The following is a 15,643-nucleotide window of genomic DNA, read 5'->3' as shown; positions in this document are numbered from 1 at the left end:
TGAATCATGGTGCAGAAACCCGGGACGATATTTGGTGGACAGTAGCAGCCTTTAGAGTGTGGGAGGGATCGGACCAGGGCCCATTGGAATAGTACTGTTTAACACTGGTAATGTCTCTCCCCGAGCACATTCTGAACACCGTGACCCCATCATGACCTGAGCACATCTTGACCATCAATAGTCCCCTTCGCCTTACTCACAACTCAATTCAATCAAGTACTTCACTGAATTACTGCTTTTCTGTATTACTGCACACATACATACTGCATAACATTACCAAAGCAATTCCAACACAAGTGTTCAAAGATCCCATGTTCACTCCAGGCTCCTCAAACCCCAAGCCAGCCAATTTTCCTACTCTCTGTCCTTCACCTTTTTCTCCTTTCTCTCTCACTCGCTCATTCCTCCCTCTCATCTGCCTGTCTTTCTCCTGCGAATGAGTCTCTGAGCCATGTTGTGTTGTCTGGTGGAATGATCTCTCTCTCCCCTTTGGCATGCTGTGGGCTGATGATCAATAGAGGCCGTTGCATGGCGAGAGTCTCATCTCACAGGAAAAAAAAGAAAATTAGTTACATAAGGGCAAAGGATGTCATGCTGCTTGCTTAGTGAGTACAACTTCCTCCTGAAACCCAGGACCTCTGCACACGTGACCGCTCTCCTGGAGCGTCTTACCCGTCAGCGCCACGCAAAAAGCTAACTATTTGCTGGCGCAAGTGGGGACACTACAGGCTGAGGAGTAATACCCCGACTACACCGCTCGCGTTCACGTGCACAAGTGTTGCAAAATACATTTTGAAATCTATATTATTCAAACATTGCTCGCGCGCGCCAACAAGCATCTGCGTTGCCAAGGGCTAAAATAGAAGTCAGTTCTATTTGTTACGCAGATAGCGCTGCAAGTCTGGTGTGAGGGGGGGATGGAGGATGGAGCACGCACGCAGCCGGTTTGGGTTCCGTGTAAGTTTCACACATCCACATGTGCTAGATAAGCATCTAAAAAACACTCTGTATGCTGCTTTATCGAGCGTTCGTCTCTATTTATCTGCTAAGCTGCCGCTACTGTCATGTCTTACAGGTGTGTGTTTGTGTGTGTATGTGTTTGTTTGTTAGTGAGTCTCACCCTTCCCTTCCCTTCCTTTCAATGATGACAGACCATCATCCCTGTTGCTATAGTGACAGTCAGTGTTTTTCTGGTTAGTTTCTCAGCTCCTGTCCACTCCCAAAACATCAAACATAATTGACTTGTGTCTGGTTGTTCTGCAACAACACCTCCCTAGTATGAATAACAACACCACCCTGCTAGCCACACCTGCTCATTCAAGGGTTTTTCTTTATTTATACTATTAGTGAAGACATCAAAACTATGTAGTGAAGACATCAAAACTATGAAATAACACATATGGAATCATGTAGTAACCAAAAAAGTGTTACATTTGAAAAAGTGTTTAGATTCTTCAAAGTAGCCACCCTTTGCCTTGATGACAGCTTTGCACACTCTTGGAATTCTCTCAACCAGCTTCACCTGGAATGCTTTTCCAACAGTCTTAATGGAGTTCCAACATATGCTGAGCACTTGTTGGCTGCTTTTCCTTCACTCTTCGGTCCAACTCATCCCAAACCAGCTCAATTGGGTTGAGGTTGGGTGATAGTAGAGGCCAGGTAATCTGATGCAGCACTCCATCACTCTCCTTCTTGGTCAAATAGCCCTTACACAGCCTGGAGGTGTGTTGGGTCATTGTCCTTTTGAAAAACAAATGATAGTCCCACGAATTGCAAGCCAGATGGGATGGCGTATCACTGCAGAATGCTGTGGTAGCCATGCTGGTTAAGTGTGCCTTGAATTCTAAATAAATCACAGACAGTGTCACCAGCAAAGCACCCCCACACCATCACACCTCCTCATGCTTCACTGTGGGAACCACACATGCGGCGATCATCCGTTCACATACTCTCACAAAGACATGGCGGTTGGAACCAAAAATCTCAAATTTGGACTCATCAGACCAAAGAACAAATTTCCACCGGTCTGATGTGCATTGCTCGTGTTTCTTGGCCCAAGGAAGTCTCTTCTTCTTATTGGTGTCCTTTTAGTAGTGGTTTCTTTGCAGCAATTTGACCATGAAAGCCTGATTCACGCAGTCTCCTCTGAACAGTTGATGTTGAGATGTGTCTGTTACTTGAACTCTGTGAAGCATTTATCTGTGCTGCAATTTCTGAGGCTGGTAATGAAATTATCCTTTACAGCAGAGGTAGCTCTGGGTCTTCCTTTCCTCTGGCGGTCCTCGTGAGAGACAGTTTCATCATAGCGCTAGATGGTTTTTGCACTGCACTTGAAAAAACTTTAAAAGTTCTTGAAATGTTCCGTATTGACTGACATTCATGTCTTAAAATAATAATGGCGTGTCGTTTCTCTTTGCTTATTTGAACTGTTCTTGCCATAATATGGACTTGGTCTTTTACCAAATAGGGCTATCTTCTGTATACCAACCCTACCTTGTCACAACACAACTGATTGGCTCAAACGCAATAAGAAGGAAAAAAAATCCACAAATTTACTTTTAACAAGGCATACCTGTTGATTGAAATGCATTCCAGGTGACTACCTCATGAAGCTGGTTGAGAGAATGCCAAGAGTGTGCGAAGCTGTCATCAAGGAAAAGTGTGGCTACTTTGAAGAATCTCAAATATAAAATATATTTTCATTTGTTTAACAGTTTTTTGGTTCCTACAAGATTCCATATGTGTTATTTCATAGTTTTGATGTCAACACTATTATTCTGCATTGTAGAAAATAGTAAAAATAGTAAAAAGAAAAACCCTGCAATTAGTTGGTCTGCCCAAACTTTTGACTGGTACTGTACATACAGTTGAAGTCGGAAGTTTACATACACCTTAGCCAAATACATTTCAAAGTTTTTCACAATTCCTGACATTTAATCCCTGTAAAAATTCCCTGTCTTAGGTCAGTTAGGATCACCACTTTATTTTAAGATTGTGAAATGTCAGAATAATAAGAGAGATTTCAGCTTTTATTTATTTCATCACATACCCAGTGGGTCAGAAGTTTACCTACACTCAATTAGCATTTGGTAGCATTGACTTGAAATTGTTTAACTTGGGTCAAACGTTTCGGGTATCCTTCCACAAGCTTCTCACAATATGTTGTGTGAATTTTGGCCCATTCCTCCTGACAGAGCTGGTGTAACTGAGTCAGGTTTGTAAGGCCTCCTTGCTCACACACACTTTTTCAGTTCTGCCCACACATTTTCTATAGGACTGAGGTCAGTGCTTTGTGATGGCCTCTCCAATACCTTGACTTTGTTGTCCTTAAGCCATTTTGCCACAACTTTGGAAGTATGCTTGGGGTCATTGTCCATTTGGAAGAACCATTTGCGACCAAGCTTTAATTTCCTGACTGATGTCTTGAGATGTTGCTTCAATATATCCACATAACTTTCCCTCCTTTTCCGCCATCTATTTTGTGAAGTGCACTAGTCCCTCCTGCAGCAAAGCACCCCGTGATTCACCGTTGGGATGGTGGTCTTCGGGTTGCAAGCCCCGCCCTTTTCCCTCCAAACATAACAATGGTCATTATGGCCAAACAGTTATCTGGAATTTTCCAAGCTGTTTAAAAGCACAGTCAACTTAGTGCATGTTAACTTCTGACCCACTGGAATTGTGACACAGTGAATTGTAAGTGAAATAATCTGTTTGTAAACAATTGTTGGAAAAATTACTTGTATCATGCACAACGTAGATGTCCTAACCGACTTGCCAGAACTACAGTTTGTTGACAAGAAATGTGTGGAGTGGTTGAAAAACAACTTCTAATGACTCCAACCTAAGTGTATGTAAACTTCCGACTTCTACTGAAAAAAAAATATACATATATATATTCAGCAAAAAAATACATTTGCTCTCACTGTCAACTAAACATGATTCAACAACTGAGACATGAACTGAACAAGTTCCAAAGACATGTGACTGACAGAAATGGAATAATGTGTCCCTGAACAAAGGGGGCTCAAAATCAAAAGTAAGTCAGTATCTGGTGTGGCCACCATCTGCATTAAGTACTGCAGTGCATCTCCTCATGGACTGCACCAGATTTGCCAGTTCTTGCTGTGAGATGTTACCCCACTCTTCCACCAAGGCACCTGCAAGTTCCCGGACATTTCTGGGGGGATTGGCCCTAGTCCTCATCCTCCGATCAACAGGTCCCAGATGTGCTCATTGGGATTGAGATCCAGGCTCTTCGCTGGCCATGGCAGAACATTTAAAATTTCTGTCTTGCAGGAAATCACGCACAGAATGAGCAGTATGGCTGGTGGCATTGTCATGCTGGAAGGTCATGTCAGGATGAGCCAGCAGGAAGGGTACCACATGAGGGAGGAGGATGTCATCCTTGTAACGCACAGCTTTGAGATTGCCTGCAATGACAACATACTCAGTCCAATGATGCTGTGACACACCGCCGCCCCAGACCATGACAGACCCTCCACCTCCAAATCGATCCCGCTCCAGAGTACAGGCCTCGGTGTAACATTCATTCCTTCAACTATAAACGGGAATCCGACCATCACCCCTGGTGAGAGAGAACCATGACTTGTCAGTGAAGAGCACTTTTTGCCAGTCTTGTCTGGTCCAGCGACGGTGGGTTTGTGCCCACAGGTGACGTTGTTGCCGGTGATGTCTGGTGGGGACCTGCCTTACAACAGGCCTACAAGCCCTCAGTCCAGCCTCTCTCAGCCTATTGCGGACAGTCTGAGCACTGATGGAGGGATTGTGCGTTCCTGGTGTAACTCGGGCAGTTGTTGTTGCCATCCTGTACCTGTCCCGCAAGTGTGATGTTCGGATGTACCGATCCTGTGCAGGTGTTGTGGTCTGCCACTGAGAGGACGATCAGCTGTCTGTCCTGTCTCCCTGTACCGCCGTCTTAGGTGTCTCACAGTACGAACATTGCAATTTATTGCCCTGGCCACATCTGCAGTCCTCATGCCTCCTTGCAGCATGCCTAAGGCACGTTCACGCAGATGAGCAGGGACCCTGGGCATATTTCTTTGGGGGTTTTTCAGAGTCAGTAGAAATGCCTCTTTAGTGTCCTAAGTTTTCATAACTGTGACCTTAATTGCCTACCGTCTGTAAGCTGTTAGTGTCTTAACGACCGTTCCACAGGTTTATTAATTGTTTATGGTTCATTGAACAAGCATGGGAAAGAGTGTTTAAACAATGTTTACAATGAAAATCTGTGAAGTTTTCAGTGGAAATGCGTTCTCTGGAGTGATGAATCACGCTTCACCATCTGGCAGTCCGATGGACGAATCGGGGATTGGTGGATGCCAGGGGAACGCTACCTGCCCCAATGCATAGTGCCAACTGTAAAGTTTGGTGGAGGAGGAATAATGGTCTTGGGCTGTTTTTCATGGTTCGGGCTAGGCCCCTTAGTTCCAGGGAAGGGAACGTTAGTGTCGGTAAGACACTAACAGCACTAACGTTAACGTTAAGACACTAACAGCTTACAGACGGTAGGCAATTAAGGTCACAGTTAATGCTACAGCATACAATGACATTCTAGACGATTCTGTGCTTCCAACTTTGTGGCAACAGTTTGGGAAAAGCCCTTTCCTGTTTCAGCATGACAATGCCTCCAGGCACAAAATGAGGTCCATACAGAAATGGTTTGTCGATGGATTGGAACGAACGCCGACTGAGAACCAGGCCTAATCCCCCAACATCAGTGCCCGACTTTGCTAATGCTCTTGTGGCTAAAGGGAAGCAAGTCCCTGCAGCAATGTTCCAACGTATAGTGTAAAGCCTTCCCAGAAGAGTGGAGGCTGTTATAGCAGCAAAGGAGGGACCAACTCCATATTAATGCCCATGATTTTGGAATGAGATGTGCAACAAGCAGGTGTTCGCATACTTTTGGTCATGTAGTCATGTTTATATATATATATATATATATATATATATATATATATATGTAGACACAGTGCCTTGCGAAAGTATTCGGCCCCCTTGAACTTTGCGACCTTTTGCCACATTTCAGGCTTCAAACATAAAGATATAAAACTGTATTTTTTTTGTGAAGAATCAACAACAAGTGGGACACAATCATGAAGTGGAACGACATTTATTGGATATTTCAAACTTTTTTAACAAATCAAAAACTGAAAAATTGGGCGTGCAAAATTATTCAGCCCCCTTAAGTTAATACTTTGTAGCGCCACCTTTTGCTGCGATTACAGCTGTAAGTCGCTTGGGGTATGTCTCTATCAGTTTTGCACATCGAGAGACTGACATTTTTTCCCATTCCTCCTTGCAAAACAGCTCGAGCTCAGTGAGGTTAGATGGAGAGCATTTGTGAACAGCAGTTTTCAATTCTTTCCACAGATTCTCGATTGGATTCAGGTCTGGACTTTGACTTGGCCATTCTAACACCTGGATATGTTTATTTTTGAACCATTCCATTGTAGATTTTGCTTTATGTTTTGGATCATTGTCTTGTTGGAAGACAAATCTCCGTCCCAGTCTCAGGTCTTTTGCAGACTCCATCAGGTTTTCTTCCAGAATGGTCCTGTATTTGGCTCCATCCATCTTCCCATCAATTTTAACCATCTTCCCTGTCCCTGCTGAAGAAAAGCAGGCCCAAACCATGATGCTGCCACCACCATGTTTGACAGTGGGGATGGTGTGTTCAGCTGTGTTGCTTTTACGCCAAACATAACGTTTTGCATTGTTGCCAAAAAGTTCCATTTTGGTTTCATCTGACCAGAGCACCTTCTTCCACATGTTTGGTGTGTCTCCCAGGTGGCTTGTGGCAAACTTTAAACAACACTTTTTATGGATATCTTTAAGAAATGGCTTTCTTCTTGCCACTCTTCCATAAAGGCCAGATTTGTGCAATATACGACTGATTGTTGTCCTATGGACAGAGTCTTCCACCTCAGCTGTAGATCTCTGCAGTTCATCCAGAGTGATCATGGGCCTCTTGGCTGCATCTCTGATCAGTCTTCTCCTTGTATGAGCTGAAAGTTTAGAGGGACGGCCAGGTCTTGGTAGATTTGCAGTGGTCTGATACTCCTTCCATTTCAATATTATCGCTTGCACAGTGCTCCTTGGGATGTTTAAAGCTTGGGAAATCTTTTTGTATCCAAATCGGCTTTAAACTTCTTCACAACAGTATCTCGGACCTGCCTGGTGTGTTCCTTGTTCTTCATGATGCTCTCTGCGCTTTTAACGGACCTCTGAGACTATCACAGTGCAGGTGCATTTATACGGAGACTTGATTACACACAGGTGGATTGTATTTATCATCATTAGTCATTTAGGTCAACATTGGATCATTCAGAGATCCTCACTGAACTTCTGGAGAGAGTTTGCTGCACTGAAAGTAAAGGGGCTGAATAATTTTGCACGCCCAATTTTTCAGTTTTTGATTTGTTAAAAAAGTTTGAAATATCCATATCGTTCCACTTCATGATTGTGTCCCACTTGTTGTTGATTCTTCACAAAAAAATACAGTTTTATATCTTTATGTTTGAAGCCTGAAATGTGGCAAAAGGTCGCAAAGTTCAAGGGGGCCGAATACTTTCGCAAGGCACTGTATATACATAAAGTGCCTTCAGAGAGTATTCACAACCCCTTAACTTTATAAAAATGTTGTTGTGTTACAGCCAGATTTTAAAATGGAATAAGTTTATATTTTGTGTCACTGTCCTACACACAAAACCCCATCATGTCAAAGTGGAATTATGTTTTTAGAAATGTTTACAAATTAAATAAAAATGTAAAGCTGAAATGTTTTGAGACAGTAAGTAGTCAAATATTTTGTTATGATAAGCCTAAATATGTTCAGGAGTAAAAATGTGACTAACAAGTAATTAATTAATTAAAATAATTTGCATGGGCTCACTCTGTGTGCAATAATAGTGTTTAACATGATTTTTGAATGCCTACCCCACACATACAATTATCTGTAAGGTCCCTCAGTTGTCAACCAGTGAATTTCAAACACTGATTCAACCACAAATACCAGGGTGGTTTGCCAATGCTTAACAAAGAAGGGCAACTATTGGTAGATGGGTAAACATTTTTAAAAGCAGACATTGAATATCCCTTTGACCAAGCTGGACTTCTTAATTGCACTTTGGATGGTGTATCAATACACCCAGTCACTTGGAAGATACAAGGGTCCTTCCTAACTCAGTTGCCGGAGCAGAAGGAAACTCCTCAGGGATTTCATCATGAGGCCAATGGTGACTTTAAAACAGTTTCAAAGTTGAATTTGAATGGCTGTGATAGGAGAAGCATTGATACAAACCTAAATTGCAGACTGAAAAGAAGGAAGCATTTACAGAATAAAAATTATTCCAAAACATGCATCCAGTTTGCAATAAGGCACTAAAGTAAAACTGCTAAAAATGTGGCAAAGAAATTAACTTTATGCCCTGAATACAAAGCGTTATGTTTGGGGCAAATCCAACACATCACTGAGTACCACTCTTCATATTTTTAAGCACTATAGTGTCTGCATCATGTTATGGGTATGCTTAGCATTGGCAAGGACTAGGGAGTTTCTTAGGATAAAAATAAACGGAATATAGTAAAGCACAGGCAAAATCCTAGGGTAAACCTAGTTCAAACTCTGGGAGACAAATTCACCTTTCAGCAGGACAATAACCTAAAACACAAGGCCAATTATACACTGGAGTTGCTTACCAAGACGACATTGAATGTTCCTGACCTAGTCACAATTTTGACTTAAATAGGCTTGAAAATCTATGGCATGATTGGAAAATGCCTATCCAGCAATGATCAACAACCACCTTCGCAGAGCTGGAACAATTTAAAAATAATCATGTGCAAATTTTGTACAATCCAGGTGTGCAAAGCTCTTAGAGAATTACCCAGAAAGACTGTTATTGCAGCCAAAGGTGATTCTAACATGTATTGACTCAGGGGCGTGAATACTTAAAAGAGACATTTCTGTATTTCATTTTCAATAAATTAGCACGAATTTCTAGAAAGATGTTTTCACTTTGTCATTATGGGGTATTGTGTAGGAGAGTAGAAGAATAAATATTTAATTATATATGAATTCAGGATCTAACACAGCAAAATGTGGAATAAGTCAAGGGGTATGAATACTTTCTGAGGTCACTACGTATTATACGGTCTCATTCCATCACATATGCTATGTAAATACATCTGTTGTACTAATTACATTGTCAAAATATGTCCAATTCATCTTAATTAGTCCTTCATCGTCTCTCGAACACCTACCTGCTAGTCCTGCAGTGCCCTGGTCAGATGTCACAATTTAAGGGTGACCGTAGTCAGAGATCGATGGTTCATAGACCTCAATCTGGGCGCAGCTTTTCTGTGATCACTCAAAGGGTGAAGCATCAGTCTCCCATTGGTTGTAAGAACGCTTAATAGCTCTGCCTTAGGTCCCACTGTCCGTCTGTGCAATAATGTAGATAATGACAGGGGTAGTCTAGAGACATTTGAAATGGCGGTCCCAATGCTTGCATAACTTGCTTATGTGTAGCCTTACACTTATGACATACACTGTTTTGCTGTGTGATATGGTGAATATTTATAGTTTCGTTCAACATCGCACAACATTATACATCAGAACAGTGTCATGTCAGTTGTCATAAGTGTCAAGTCAGTTGTCACAGACTGTTATTAGGTTGTGTAGGCATTATGATCACATTGTGTAGTGTTGATTTTAGCTCTGTACTGAGTAGCCTACTGTTTACCCCAGTTACGTCCTGATCCTACACTGGTCTTCACCAGCCAGTTGAATTATGTAAATGTACAAATGAATAATGTCTTTAACATGCAAACAAATAAAAATGTTTAATATCGAGCTAAAATAAAACTTTCTGTACACCACTGATGCCAACTTTTTATATAATGTTAAAATGACAATTAAAGTCGCATTAGCATTAACATTAACATCTAGAAATGGCTGAATGTCTTAGTTTATCCTCCTTCTTCCCTGCATTTAATTCCACTCGGTCTATCTGTGTATGCAAATCCAGTCCTAGACTGTCCTTTCGACTGCACATTAGCTGAAGGTCAGCTCAAAGCACGTCTCATTTCCCGAGGCTTTGGTCTGGTGTGTACACTAGCCCCTCAGACTGCTTTAATAAGCCGACTTCCTGCTGAAAGACCAATTAACACATCCGTAGATAGGAGTTATCTGGCGGACCTCAAAGAGGTCGAGAGCAATTGGTATATGCCACGGTGGACGAAAATAATTATCAGCCGCCACCCTTCAGCACGTGCTAATGTTGTCTTCTTTGATCTGAGGCATTAGTGGTATATTCATAATGGGGCTGAGTTGGATGATTGGGAAATGGTGGGTTGTAGCAGCTGCTGCACTAAGCTAATTAGGTCACACAATACAAAAACTCCGGAAAGGTCAATGTGGCAGAGAGAGTGCTGAAGTTAGCGTGTGGAATCTTATAATGTGCAATAGAATGTTCTCCCGCTCTTTGAAGGGCAGGTGACCTGAGGTAGCTAGCTAGCTACAGTAGCATAACGACAGAACTGCAGACTAATTGAGTTAGCATTAATCGCTCCAGCAGCCTATACCTCGGATCTTGCCGGAGAGGAATAGGGTCTCTAAATACAAGCTGTGTGGAGCTGATAGGCAAGGATGGATGGAGCCAAGATGTTTCATGGGTGGATGGAGTTGTCAAGCTCAGTAGAGGTGCTGAGTTGTTAAGCCCCGGCTATGGGGAGATGCTAGGCTATGCTACATTTAATTAATTAATCATCGGTTTGTGAGTGTTACAGACATCATGCTGCTTGCTTAACGAGTGCCTCCTCCTCCTGATTCGGCTGACACCGAGGCTCGAACCCAGGACCTCTGCTTTGCTAGCACATGTGACAGCCCTCCTTGGTAACATGCCAACCGTTTGAGCTATCAAATCTAATTCAATAGCTCCATCGGCGACATTTCAAGCTAGCTGTGGCATGAGCTTATGGTATGGGAGAGTGGGGTTAGTTGAGCCAAAGGGTTAGTTGAGCCACACCTTGTTTCTAGGAAACCATATACAAAATTAATCATGTGACCAAATATTTAGGATGAGGTCATAATTTCATGGAGTTTGTCAAGGAAGAAACCACATGGAAAAAGTGGTAAGCAAGTTATGTCCAAAACTGATTTTCTAGGAAGCCAAATTAATTTATTGTGTTATAGGTTTCAAATTGCTTGTCTAAACCAAGTAGATTTGGTCAGTGTTATGCATAATATGCATAGTATTTTTGTAACGTGTCATAGATATGAATTCAAGATGTGCATTTGTATTTTTACAGAGCAGATATCATCATTCCCCGTGTTACAAACGTTAACCTTTTTGGGATAGGGGGCAGCATTTTCACTTTTGGATGAATAGCGTTCCCAGGGTGAACTGCCTCCTACTCTGTCCCAGATGCTAATATATGCATATTATTATTAGTATTTGATAGAAAACACTATGAAGTTTCTACAACTGTTTGAATGATGTCTGTGAGTATAACAGAACTCATATGGCAGGCGAAAACCTGAGAAAATCCAACCAGGAAGTGGGATATCTGAGGTTTGTAGTTTTTCAAAGCTTGGCCTACCGAATACACATTGAGATATGGATGAGTTTGCACTTCCTAGGGCTTCCACTAGATGTCAACCGTCTTTAGAAACTGGTTTGAGGATTCTACTATAAAGGAGGGGCTCATGAGACCTCTTTGAGTCAGTGGTCTGGCAGAGAGCCTTGGTCTCATGACGCGCGCTCCCAACAGAGTTACTTCTCGTTCCAGTGCTTCTCTGAAGACAAAGGAATTCTCCGGTTGGAACATTATTGATGTTTTATGTTAAAAACATCCTAAAGATTGATGCCATACATCGTTTGACATGTTTCTAAAGGACTGTAACGGAACTTTTCGAGTTTTTGTCTGGACGAAATGCTCGCGCCTCATGAAGATGGATTACTGGGCTGAACACGCTAACAACAAGTGGCTATTTGGACATAAATGATGGAACTTTATGGAACAAATCAGTCATTTATTGCCGAACTGTGATTCCTGTGAGTGCCTTCTGATGAAGATCATCAAAGGTAAGTTAATATTTATGGTGTTGTTTCTAACTTTGTTGATTCCAAAATGGCGAATATTCCTCTGGCTGTTTTGGGTTCTGAGCGCCGTTCTTAGATTATGCTTTTTCCGTAAGTGTAACGAATCTCCTCTTCGTCTGAGGAAGAGTAGTCAAGATCGGAGCAAAATGCAGCATGGTAAGTGTCCATGTTAATATTTATTTTAACTCAGAACACTTAGACAAAATAACAAAAATAGACCAACACGAAACAGTTCTGTCTGGTGCAGACACAGAGACAGAAAACTACCCACAAACACAGGTGGGAACAGGCAACCTAAATATGGTTCTCAATCAGAGACAACGATAGACAGCTGCCTCTGATTGGGAACCATACCAGGCCAAACACAGAAATACAAACCAGAACAAAACATAGAATGCCCACCCCAACTCACATAAAATACATAAAAAAGGAACTACGGTCAGGACGTGACAGTAAAGTTCTACGGTCAGGACGGTTGCATTAAAGAGAAGTCTATCTTTAATTATGTGAAAAACACTTGTATCTTTTATCAATGTTTATTATGAGTATTTCTGCAAAATCACCAGATGTTTTGGAATCAAAACATTACTGCCCGTAAGGTGCCAATGTAAACTGAGATTTTTGGATATAAATATGCACATTATCGAACAAAACATACATGTATTGTGTAACATGATGTCCTATGAGTGTCATCTGATGAAGATCATCAAAGGTTAGTGATTCATTTTATCTATATTTCTGCTTTTTGTGACTCCTATCTTTGGCTGGAAAAATGTCTGTGTTTTTTCAACTTGGCTATGACCTAACATAATCATATGTTGTGCTTTAGCTGTAAAGCATTTTTGAAATCGGACACGATGGGTAGATTAACAAGAGGTTTATATTTTCATTTGCTGTATTGGACATGTTAATGTGTGAAAGTTACATATTTCTAAAAATTATTTTTGAATTTCGCGCGCTGCCTTTTCAGTGGAATGTTGTCGCTAGAAAGGTTAAACAAGCAGGGGTCTGGCCCCCCTTGAGATTGTTGAGAGAGCAGCCAAGGAAGTGAGAGAAGAGAAGAAGTCCATTCGAGTAACAGCAAGGGATGAAAAAATAGACTGAATTACATTGAAGAGCTACATTGACAATAAAAGAAAATAACATGTACCTGTAAGAAAGAGAGGCTATGTAGCAGAGGCACACAGGTGTAGACAATCAGAAGATACATTGTGATCTGATTGTGATTAGATCTTCCTGACCACTTCCGGAGGTCGCCGAAAACACATCTTGTATGGATATCCTTGAAGTGTGAACAAATCCTGACAAAAAAAGAGTAGCATTTTACTTGACACCCAGTGTCATAACATGATCATAACCGTGTCATAATAGGTCATGACAGCTGACATAACTTGTCATAACACTGTCATGACCTACATATTTATACCTGTTGTGACATATATTGCGTTATTTTATGGCTGCCAAGAAGTTTCCTTTAGTTTGAAAGTGTGTTTCTTAAATCGGTCCCTCTTAAATTACGTCCAGCTTGTAAAGAATTCATGATGCCTTGATAAGAACTACATAAATGTCTTACAAAGCATCTATAATCATATGACATGCTTTATAAAGGGTTCATAAATGTGGCATAACTGTGAGACATAACAAACAATGTAAAATGTGACATAACGACGCTGGGCTAATTGTGCGCCGCCCTATAGGGCATCTACTAAATATGATATATTATATTTCACGAAAACATTTCTAGGATGACCCAACCTCTTTCCCTCCTGGGTGCATAGTCAACATTGGACCTGACCTCAACTTCCCCCAAAATGTTGTGCTGCAGGATGACACACACTCAAAAGTTGGTAGGGCCTTTTAAAATCAATTTGTTTTTTTGTTGCCAAATTCCGTTTTCTTGGTTTTGTTTTTCAAGGTTTCGAATTTCCCCCATTTTTTTCTTGTTTCCCCCAGTTTTTTTCACACAATTTTAATAGAAAAAAAAATGTTTTTCTGTGATCACAACAACACTTATACCACTTCAGGGGATGGCTTTTGGCGTCTGGGTGTCATCGAAGTCGGCTCCTCTCCTTTTTTGGGTGGCGTTCGGGAATCGGCTTTCTAGCCATCGCTGCTCCATTTTTCATATATCCATTTGTTTTGTCTTGTCCCATACACACCTGGTTTTCATTCCCTAATCATTCTACATGTATTTAGCCCTCTGTTTCCCATCATGTCTTTGTGTGTAATTGTTTGTTTGGTATTGTGGATCATTGTCGGGCACTTTACTTTTGTCTGAGTTGGCGCCCCCCCCCTCGTGGTGGAGATTTTTGCGGGCTATACTCGGCCTTGTCTCAGGATGGTAAGTTGGTGGTTGAAGATATCCCTCCAGTGGTGTGGGGGTTGTGCTTTGACAAAGTGGGTGGGGTTATATCCTGCCTGTTTGGCCCTGTCCGGTGGTATCATCAGACGGGACCACAGTGTCTCCTGACCCCTCCTGTCTCAGCCTCCAGTATTTATGCTGCAGTAGTTTATGTGTCTGGAGTATATCTGGAGTATTTCTCCTTTCTTATCCGGTGTCTTGTGTGAATTTAAGTATGCTCTCTCTAATTCTCTCTTTCTCTCTTTCTTTCTTTCTCTCTCTCTCTCGGAGGACCTGAGCCCTAGGACCATGCGTCAGGACTACCTGGCATGATGACTCCTTGCTGTCCCCAGTCCACCTGGCCGTGCTGCTGCTCCAGTTTCAACTGTTCTACCTGCGGCTATGGAACCCTGACCTGTTCACTGGACGTGCTACCTGTCCCAGACCTGATGTTTTAAACTCTTTAGAGACAGCAGGAGCGGTAGAGATACTCTCAATGATTGGCTATGAAAAGCCAACTGACATTTACTCCTGAGGTGCTGACTTGTTGCACCCTTGATAACTACTGTGATTATTATTATTTGACCATGCTGGTCATTTATGAACATTTGAACATCTTGGCCATGTTCTGTTATAATCTCCACCCAGCACAGCCAGAAGAGGACTGGCCACCCCTCATAGCCTGGTTCCTCTCTACGTTTCTTCCTAGGTTTTGGCCTTTCTAGGAAGTTTTTCCTAGCCGCCGTGCTTCTACACCTGCATTGCTTGCTGTTTGGGGTTTTAGGCTGGGTTTCTGTACAGCACTTTGATATATCAGCTGATGTAAGAAGGGCTGTATAAATAAATTTGATGTTCCGTGTTTTTGTCACGTTATTGTTTTTATGTGCTGTGTATTTTGGAACGGAATTAAAGCACTACACTCTGCTCTCCTACACCTGACTTCGCCTCCCGTATACACCTTTGACACTGGGAGTGTAGTTTTGAGTGTAGTTGCCCTTTAATTTAGTGAGCATGACCTGCACTGTTGTGTGGGGCACTTTTCTGAAATCCTATGACCCAGAAGTACATTTTTAGTGTTGCCGTTGAGACGCTGATCATGTGATGAGTTCGCAAATCAAATGCCCACTTGGGCTGCCACTGGACAGCAAAAAACAAGTAAGTTAACCTTTATTTATTG

General features: G+C 41.9%; 1 protein-coding gene across 1 annotated transcript in view; it reads right to left on the bottom strand.

Moving 5' to 3' along the window:
* Positions 1-13,294, bottom strand: part of LOC110491616 (retinol dehydrogenase 13) — a 54,843-nt gene extending 41,549 nt beyond the window's left edge. Inside the window, exon 1 of the mRNA XM_090202213.1 lies at positions 13,276-13,294. The gene's annotated coding sequence lies outside the window, so the exon portion shown is untranslated. The remainder of the gene's footprint in view (positions 1-13,275) is intronic.
* Positions 13,295-15,643: the final 2,349 nt, after the last annotated feature.

Source organism: Oncorhynchus mykiss, chromosome 16, assembly GCF_057628025.1.
Source record: "Oncorhynchus mykiss isolate SJ-2025 chromosome 16, ASM5762802v1, whole genome shotgun sequence".
Lineage (NCBI taxonomy): Eukaryota > Metazoa > Chordata > Actinopteri > Salmoniformes > Salmonidae > Oncorhynchus > Oncorhynchus mykiss.
This window is presented reverse-complemented; position numbering and strand designations above follow the sequence as displayed.